The sequence below is a fragment of the Dasypus novemcinctus genome, chromosome Y, assembly GCF_030445035.2.
Source record: "Dasypus novemcinctus isolate mDasNov1 chromosome Y, mDasNov1.1.hap2, whole genome shotgun sequence".
NCBI classification, from domain to species: domain Eukaryota; kingdom Metazoa; phylum Chordata; class Mammalia; order Cingulata; family Dasypodidae; genus Dasypus; species Dasypus novemcinctus.
Window position 1 is genome coordinate 8131964 of NC_092216.1, and position 10822 is coordinate 8142785.

A 10822-nucleotide genomic window follows, 5' to 3' on the forward strand; every position below is an offset into this window, starting at 1 on the left:
ACCAAAATGCAAGAACAGAGTTTACAGCTTCAGAAGCACATTTGCACAGCTGCAACACACATCAGTGAAACATAAACCTATAAGAAATCAGAGGAAAATAAGGGATGGAGTCAGTTAATTGCACCAGAGGAGGAAGCTAAGTACTTCTACAGGAAAAGAAAAATAACACATGGAATAATTTTACTCAGCTAAATATCTGCCTTTCCAATTTATCTAACTGCATTTCTAATATCATCGTCATGTAATTATGATACTATATTAAAATGTTACAGATATTTTATGATTCCATACATGAGCAAAGAGACATAAGTTTACTTTACCAATTAATCAATTCAAATTAGAGATTTATAAATACACAGTATATTAAAAACGTTTAAATCCAATATCTGCATTTTACAGATTAGTAAACAGAGGCCTGTTCAAATTAAGGACTTGCCCAATGTTGTAAACCAAAGAACAAAATAGGAATAGATATCTTTTCATAATTTTCTGTCTCTAGTTTTATAGTATTCTAGATTATTATACCATTCCTATTATACCTAGTAATTCATTAGGGAATTCAGTGAGATGATTTTAGATTTCTTTCTCTGTTTAAACATGGCATTAGTTTCAGATTAAATCACAGGTTGTTAGGAACATAATTCAGTATTACCTTGAGTATTCCAAATCTGGTAGATATGATTTCTTACTGAAAACTGTCTTACTAAATTTCGTAGGAAAGGAAAGTTCACTAATATTTATTGAGCACACAAAACGTTTTCTAATTAGGCAGTTAAGTGTTACTGTTACTGTCCTAATGTTACATATCATAAGACTATGACTCGAAGTTAAATGATCTGGAAAAGTTTTCATGCAAGAAAGGCTATAGCTAGGATGAAAGTCAGGTGTGCCTGGTTTCATAGCCAATCTTCTTCCTACTATACTCTTCATTTTATTTTAGCTACCTTGACAATTTTTTTCTTATTATTTAAATATCTTTAAAATATAACTGAGAGTTTTAATAAAAATAATAATGTACTCTGGAGTTTATAACACATGTAAAAGTAAAAGGCATGACAACAACAATATAAAAGCCAGGATGGGATATGCAATTAAACTACAGTAGGGTTCTTATGATGTATAAATTAGTATAATATCATTTGAAGGTAGACTCTAATAAGTTAAAGAAATATAATGTAACCCTAAACCAACTAATAAAATTCAATTAAAAAGTTATAACTAATAAGCCAAAAGGGGATAAAATACAATCTGAAAAGTACTCAATACAAAAGAAGTCAGTACAAAAGGAAAGAGGGTAGTAAGAAACAAATGGGACAAATGGAGAACAAAAACCAAAATGTTAGACATACACATCAGCATAATGATAATCTCACTAAATATAAATGATCTGAATACTCCCAATTACAAGACAAAAACTGTCAGATTGGATAAAAAAGACAAGACCCAGATAAACAATACTTATAAGCAATCCACATTAAAAACACAGACAAACATTGTTTAAAAGTAGAAAGGATGGAACATGATACTGTATGCAAGTACTAAACAAAAGAAAGTTCCAACGGATATAATAATATCAGACAAAATAGACATGATAAAATTGATTATCAGGGTAAAATGTTAAATTCATAAATAAAAGTCATAAAGACAAAACCATTTTAAATGTGTATGCACATCATAATAGAGCATCAAAATGCATAAAGCAAAAAGTAAAAAAATGGAAAGTAGAAAAAAACAAATCTGAAACACAGGTGCATATTTCCCCAGTCTTGTCAGTAATTGATAGATTCAATAAATGGATCAAAATATCAAAAGGATATAGATGATTTGAAAAACACTGTCAACATATGTGCTTCCATCAAGCAAAAATAGAATGCACATTCTTTTCAAGTGCACATGGGACACTCAAAAGATAGAGTGTATTTGGAGATAGAAAAGAAACTTCACTATATTGAAAAGAAATGAATTTACATATAGTGTATTCTTTGACTACAAGAAAATTATATTAGAAATCAAGGGCAGAATGACATCTAGACAATCACCTAGGTACATGGTACCTGGTAACTCACACTGTACTTATGAATAACCAAAGGGACAAAGAAGAAGTCACAAGGGAAAGTGGAAATTCATTTAAATTGTATAAAAATGAAGATTAACACATTAAAATATATTGTATGCAGGCTGCCACCCAATCTAGATGGTGGATTGGGTTCTGTTCACCAACAGAAGCAAGAACTGGCAGAAACATCTTTCTCAAAGCTCCAGGATACAGTTAAAGGACTGCAATAACAGTCCAAGCATCAAATCAAGAAAAAGGCTCCTTAGCAGGAGTAGGAACTCCTAATATTCTGGCTTCTGGCTGGTCCCTTCCCACAAACCACCAGATTGGCACCGAGTCAACCTGCACTCCCAATATCCCAATGCAGTTCCCCAGTCCTGACTGCAAAGGGAGCAGATACCGTCCCCCTTTTTTTCACATACTGGCAGCATGTCTGTCTGTCCCAATCTGGTGGTGGCGGCTCGAGGGACTTGCTGTCTCAGAACCTGCCCTGCGTGCAGAAGGCAGCTCGCAGAGCTCTCCTACAGAATGCTGTGGGACAGCAGTCAGGACATGAGGTGACTATCTCCTAGGGAACAGGGGACATTCAGAACCATGTAGATGGGGGAGATCCTAGAGGCACATTCACACGCCCAAGACAAGACACGTGTGCAGAAAGGATGCACGTGCATTGGCCTGGAGTTAATCTCTACACTCATTATATGGATAAGCCTTGAAGGAGAGAGCTCCCGTAGAGCAATGTGCAGAGACTAGGAAAGGTGTTTTCTTTCTTTCCTTACTATTATTTTTTGTTAGCTCCTGGTATTTAAGGAAAGCTCCATCATGACCTTTGCTGTTTACAAGCTTTAAGATCAGAGGACACATTCTAAATTTCAATAATAATACCTTAAAATATGAAAATGTCCAGTTTTCATCAGTAGACTGCAAAACATACAAAGAAAGAGGAAGTGGTGGTCCAGGCAAAGAGGAAGATTAAAGCATTCAAAACCATCAATAAGAAGGATCAGACCTGGGACACAGCAGACAAACTTTTTAAAAATGGTCTGAAATATGCCCAAAAAGCTAAAGAAAAACATGGACAAAGAACTAAAGGAAATCAGGAGTATGAAAGATGAACACAAAGAGAATATCAACAGAGAGATGGAAATTATGCAAAGCAACCAAACAGAGCAGAAGACCACAGTAGCAGAAACTGAAAATTCCCTAAGAGTTCAAGGCTGATTGAATCAGCTGAAACAGAAGAAAGAACAAGTGAACTTGAAGATAAGACAACTGAATTCAACTAGTCCAGGGGCTCTTCACCTGTTTTGTTCCACAGACCCCTTTGCCAGTCAGGGGAAAACCATGGACCCCTTACTAAGTCCACACTCTACTGTGTATTATTTATTAAATACATCACACTGCACCAACACGTCCCATGAGAATAATGTGTTTTTTAAAAATTTCAATTCAAGCTCATGGACCCCTGAGGGGAGGGGAGGGAAGGGAGAATGAATGAATGGAGGAAGGGCAGATGGGAGGGAGGGAGGACAGAAGGGAAAAAAAGAAGAGAGAGAGAGAGAAAGAAACAGCAAAGTAAATGTTCAAATTGCAGGATCTGGGTATCTGGGGAGACACAGGTATGTTGAGTTCTCTGTGTGGGTTTTGTATTATTTTTATAACAGTACTGTAAGTTTGAGATTATTTCAAAAAAATAAAAATAAAATAAAATAATGACAAAAATATATAGTATACAAAGAAGCATGCATGATTGAAAGACTGTATCTTCATAGTGAGGATGGTTTCATGGCTGTCTATATTTTCAAGATGCTTTGAAATTTGCACTTAATGTAGGCAAGTCTAATTGTATGTAACGTATGACTCAACTTTTTAAATGATGCTACAGAAGGAATAAGTCAAGCCAAAAGCTGAGAGGAAGTATTTGTCATGCATATTGCCAGTCAATGATTACTCGTCACAATGGATGTGATGTTCAACTTCTACAGCACAATAGGAAAATTTTAAAAGACCAAGAGAAATACAGGAAACAATATGAAGAAGCTTTTCACAAACTGCCAATACACTGAAGAAAAGCTTCCCATTCTCATTATTAATTGGAGAAAAGCCAATTCAAACTATGAAGAGACTCATGTGACTGGCCAGACGTCTATGCATCACGAGAGCTGGTGTGCAATGAAGTAGATGAATCAGTAACACCATTTTAGCAAAAGACTTGAGTTACCTAGAAAATTTAAACAGCAAATAATCTAAAAGTTTCATTCTATTGCTTAAAAATAATTTCTATATACATGTATCAAAGGCATATATGAAAATTTTATAGCATTATTTGTAATAGCTAAAGATAAAAAATCACCCGAATGTGCACTGAGAAAGAGAACAAACCATTACATCTTAAAACAAATGAACACTATACAGTCATATATATGTCAACATATATGTCAACATGGATTAGTCTTTTAAAAGGCAAGTCAGAAGCATACATTTAATAAAATTCCATGAATATAAATTTTAAAAAATGCAAATCTGTACTTTTTGTAATATGAGCATATATGGGAAAAGAAACTATGAGAAGAGTGAGCAAAATCCAAACCAAAAAAATGACCAGGAATAGGAATGATTATTCCATATCCTGTGCAATTTGGATCTTGGCTGTGTGTTTGTGTGCCCGTGCAAGTTTGTGTGTGCATGGTTATGTGTGTGCGTGTGTATATGTGTCCATGTGCCCAGCACGTGGATCAATTGTTGAAATGATGAAAAGTCATTTCATCCAGTGGGCCAAAATATTCATCAGATATTTATCACAAAAGTAATAAACAGTCAGCACAGAACTTAAATAATGATCTTCAGACAGCTTAAAGTTAGAGGCAGTCCATAGTTACAGGTGGGCTAATTTATATTCATTTTATATGCATCTTTCTTCATTTAAGTTACACACTTAATGCTCCTCAATATACAAGAAAACCCAGAAATACTCCTGGAACGATGAGCAGTGTTACAGTGATCAGAATTCATACACTTAGTCTGCTAAATGCTACTAAACTCTACTAAATTCACAAAGCATTCAAGGATTCAAGGGATTCAGGGAAAAAGAAAGGCTACATATTCAGGATTCAGGTTTCAGTAGATAAATTGAGGACAGCAGTTTATTAGAGCTGAGTGGCATGGAACAAATATGCATTCACATTTGCCTGTTAGCCTTGATGCCTGCCTTGTGCAATATTGGAGGGGTTTGTTGCAGCAAAAGAGAAGTAAAGAAACAGGCTCTGTGGGAATTTCATGATTTCTCTGTCTATTCGTTTCTGTTTTTATTAAAATAAACTTTGTATTTTAAATCCCACTTAAGATTCTCTGTGCAAAATGAATGCACACACACCCACTCTAGGATGCTGTTCCAACATAATCAGCCTTTCCTTTCCTTGAGTTGCATGTTCAGTAATTACCTTGGCAGGGAAATGGAGCACATATTTAACTTATTATTGAATTTTTTAATAAAGAGCTGAGTCCTTCTTCATGGATTTTAGGAAAATAAAATTATATTTGCTTGCAAAATTTCTTGGTTTTGAAATATACTCATTTTCTAGATTAAAATACAATAAAAACATTTCAAAACTTAACTTCAAATGGACAATTAGTAATACAGAGAACTCTGTTTTAATACTGAAGGCTGGGGAGTTCTTAGTTCTTTTCTAATACACCAGTCCCTCCTTTTTATCTAAATCCATCTTATGTTGTACAAAACCTTTAACGGTCTGGTTTTGAAAATGTTAGTCTCCAAATCAAAAACTTAACTCCTTGCCCATAAAATAAATCCAAACCATGAAACTAAACTCTGGCCCCACCCTACTTTTCCATCCTCCCACCCTGAGACTAATTTTCCAAACCCTTGGTTCAGATTGCTTCCTGTGCCTCACACATTACCTACCTCAGAGGCTTTCTTTACCTTGTTCCCTCCACAATTAGTCTATCCACATGCCATCTTTTAGAATCCAGACCAAATGCTATTTCATTTTCAATCGTCGGATGGTCTTAGCCATCTCAACCATGGTGATGATTGCTTTGTCTTCCAAAATCTCAAGTCCTTTTGTCCTGTGCCTCTCTCATGCCACGTTTTCTCTCTGTCCCCTGTGCCCACAGTTAACTCCTTGTTGTGTATTAGAGAAATCAAAATCACTTCCTAAGAGGAGGCTCCTCAGACATCCCTGGCTATGGCATATTCCTACATGGCATGTTATCAGAACCCCTTGGAACTGCCTCTTCAGACTACTTCCTCATCATGACTGTCATTCTGGTTTTGTAGAATGGTTTTATTAATGTCTGTTTCCTCCATCGGAAAGTCAGTTCTACCAGGGTACAGTCCAAGTTCAGGACAGCGTCTTCCGTGTAACAGACGCTATCTACCTTTGTAAATGTGTATACTTATGGGTCCTCAAGGGATGTATATATTTTATTTTATTTACAAAATGATAGGCTTTTTGAGTTTGATATTCATCTTTGATGGATCTCGTGATCCCCAGTAACATCTGACACTGTCTTTCAAGGAGGATGGGTAAAGAGGCATAAGCATTGTAAAGTAGCTAGTATATGAGATACACTATTCTGTCTCTCACATAAGGTGGGATTTTAATAAATACTGAGATGAATGGATCAGTTAATGATGACTATCTTTGATGTAAAACTATGACCTGAGATTGAAGGGAATGTCACACCACCAAGCAGAAATAATTGAATAATAAATGAATATTGAAACAAGAACAAGCTTGGCAGCCTTAAATTCACTCAACAGGGTCAATTTAAGGATATTTTATTTACATCCACAAGAAAACTTCATGTTTCCAATTTATCCATGAGACCCGCACTGGCTCAGAAATGGGGCCCGAGGTCAGACTGGCATCAGGGGTGGAAAGCAGGAAATGGAGCTAGCATACGTGGCCTCTACTCTTTTGAGTAATGTTGGAGTGAAGGATAGGAGGATGTGTTAGACAGAAGAAAATGAAATGCTTCTTGCGGTTTCGCTGTTGCAGGGATTTTTATTAGAACCACCACAGAAAGTTTAATTGGCCCTATGTGTACAGAGGTAGGCAGGGGGAGGTACTGGGTCATGTACCCCATTAGGCTCCAGGGAATAACGATATAATTGTCATAAATGTGTTGGAGGACAGATGCTGAGATTCAACCTAGAACACTCAGAATCTCATATAAAATAATTTTATGGTGTTTTCACAAACATGAAGAAATACTGAGAAAGCTATTTATAAATTTTGCTGTTTTGGCTCAACATGGCCAGGCTGCAAAAGAAAGCAGACACACTGGTGAATAAATCAGTGGGTGCCTCTTCAGAGACGCCGACATTTAAAGCATGACTTCAAGTATGTTTGCACGAGATGCACAAGCATCGTTAAAAGAACAGGGACAAAAACAGCTGAACCTTGGAAAAAGTAGGAAATCGCTCTAAAAACATGAGATATAGTTTTAAAACATTACTAACAGGAAGAAATTGAGTGGCCAGCAGGTTAACAGTCTAGAAAGAACATAGCCAATGCATACACTCCATCTGTCACCCCACAATCTAAAACTAAGTTACAGAACATTTCAAAGCTTGCAAGTTGAAATACTGGAGTTCAGAATTTTAAGACAAAAAACAATGAAGAAAAAGATCATATTTTAATAATTTATCAACATTTTATTTCATGGAAAGGTTTTGGAAGTCTTAATTTTGCCCACAAATATATATGTGAAATTTTGAATTCGAATAATTTAATGATAAAGGAATTGAATTGTTCTGCTCGCTTAGATATTGTCAGAACACCATTTTCATCAGAAAACAAATATTGTAGTTGTATTTGAAAACAAAGGTAAAAATGTTATGAAGATAATGAGTATGATGGTAGAGTTAGAAGACCCAGATGTGATTTTTCTTACATAGTTTTATCACTTTCACTCTCTATCTAAAAATTATCCAAAATTTTATTGAATTATACCTTACAAAAATCATATTGCCTGGAAAATATATTTCCAGTTAATTATTGCTGACAACAAAAGTAATTAAAAGATACTTATGAAGTTGTTAAAATAATGGTTCATAACTAGTTGTACACTGATATACAGGGTTCTATACATTTGTGTAATTTCCCATTTTAGGGAATTAAAATTTTGAAGCATTTCAATGTAATACATAGTACCTATTTTTTTTCCAGGTTACTTTAGTTAAATGGATGTGACAAAGGACAAAGAGCTGTCATATCATATCTATTTAGACTCCAATAATTAAAACTCCTGGCTTAAGTCAGTCAATATTTATATCCAATAAAGTACAATTCAAACCATTTCATAATATGCCTAAAGAAAAAGATTAAAATTTTACCTTTGCTTTTAACTTTTAACCCAATGTATAATTCTATTCTTTGGTCCCTCTAATCTACTGGTCCATGAGGTTTGTTCTTAATGGAATAAGTAAAAGAAAGGTGAACAAGAATTTATTTTCAATATTTATAAATACTTTATTATGTATAAAATTTACAATATAAAAATAATCATAAAGTCAAAAATTTTATTTTAACATGCATTTTTGTTGTGATATTATAGCACTATGCTTGGATCTATGAATGATGAAAGAAACTGATTAGGCCTTGAAAGAAAATATTTAAAAGTGCATGAGGGGGCAATGCAAGAAAAGATACTAAAATCTAAACAAAATCTAAAACAATTTGAATTTAACATATATTATATACTGTGTGTGTGTATATATTCATATATCACATGTACATGTGTTGTTGGAATTTTCCAAGAACTGTCCCCTTACAAAAAAAAAAACCCCAAATCTGAGACAGGGTCACAGTTGGGGAGCTGAGTGCTGATCAAGAAGTTATGGGACGAGGGAAGCGAACTTGGCCCAGTGGCCGGGGCGTCCTTCTACCACATGGGTGATCCATGGTTCAAACCCCGGGCCTCGTTGACCCGTGTGGAGCTGGCCCATGCGCAGTGCTGATGCGTGCAAGGAGTGCCGTGCCATGCAGGGGTGTCCCCCGCATAGGGGAGCCCCCCGCGCAAGGAGTGCACCCCGTAAGGAGAGCAGCCCAGCGCGAAAGAAAGTGCAGCCTGCCCAGGAATGGTGCCGCACACACGCAGAGCTGACACAACAAGATGACGCAACAAAAAGAAACACAGATTCCCGTGCCGCTGACAACAACAGAAGTGGACAAAGAAGAAGACTCAGCAAATAGACACAGAGAACAGACAACTAGGGCGGGTGGGGGGGCGGGGCGGAGGGAGAGAAATAAATAAATAAATAAATCTTAAAAAAAAAAAAGAAGTTATGGGACGAGGTAGGGTTTTCCTGAGGGTAGATGGTGGCAGAAGGTGGTCACCTATAGGCTGAAGGAGAGGTGGCCAGTGGAACCTGTCACCCGTACTCTTCATCAAATGTCTGTGGAGAACACTGAAAGGTTCCCAGGCACTGATTCTCCTAGGATATCAGGAGAAAAAGAAACATATCCTAAGTTAGGCCAACAGAAGGCCTAATGGTTAATCCTAATGATTAAGAAGGAAAGCCACCAGCGTGGGAGTCCAGAGTAATGGCAAAGGGCAGAATTTGCCCAGATTTTTTAACTTTCAGATAGAGAATATTGAACACTTAGGCATAAAGTGTTCAAGGAAATAACAGATGTCATTCACCAACAGGCATGCAAGTAGAGGCTATTAGGAATAAAAATAATCGTATGAAAATTTAAAATGAACTTCTAGAAACATCAACTATGTTTCCTGAAATTAAAAAAGTTCAATTGATGGGTTGAAGAGAAGTTTTGACACAACTGAAGAAAAAACAGGAACACTGGAAAAGATATTTAAGGAAATTTACCCAGATTGTATCAGAGAGAAAAGGAAATGGAAAATATAAGGCAAAAGTTAACAGATTCAGGGAACGAAATGAGAAAATCTAGCGTAGTTAAAAGTAGAAGTCCAGAAGGAAATAGAAACAATGGAAGAAATATATATTTAAAGAAATAAAAGCTGTGAATTTTCCAGAACAGATTGCACAGATGCAATTTACTCAGAAGTCAATAACATAAGGCTACCTTTATGAAAATTAAAATACATCCACACAAAGAAAAAATTCAAACACACATGCAGGTAGACACACACACACACATCTCAGTGAGAGATACCAAAAACAAAAAAAAATAAAAAATGGATAGCTAAAATATTTACACAGAACAAAAATAAAAACACTCACAGCAAAAAGAGCAGCATTACCCGTAACAGGCAAAAGGGGGAAACAACCCAAATGTCCATCAACAGAATGGATAAACAAAATATGGTCTACACATAAAATGAAGTATCATCCAGTTGTGAAAAAGAATTAAGTTCTGATGCATGCTACAATACGGAAGAGTCTTGAAAACATTATCCTGAGTGAAATCTGTAAGGCACATGAGAACAAATACTAGATTTCTATAAGTCCCCACACAACACCCATGTTCTCAGAAATTTAATGCTACAAATCTTCCTGCATAAGAGAGCCTATAGTATTGTTTTCCTTTCCTTCACAATGTAGACAGAATTATCTAAGGAAGGTATTGCAAGGATTTGTACCTTTTCTATGGAACAGTGTCATAAGGGAAGCGACTATGCAACAAGAAAGAGAGAATGGGTTGCAGGATTTCTGTGGGAGGTACCTTCTTGTCTAGAGAGTGTGAACATATGCTGCCTAATGATTGGCGGGGGTGGGGCGGGGTGCGGGGGAGAAAACACCTGGAACACCTGGCCCCT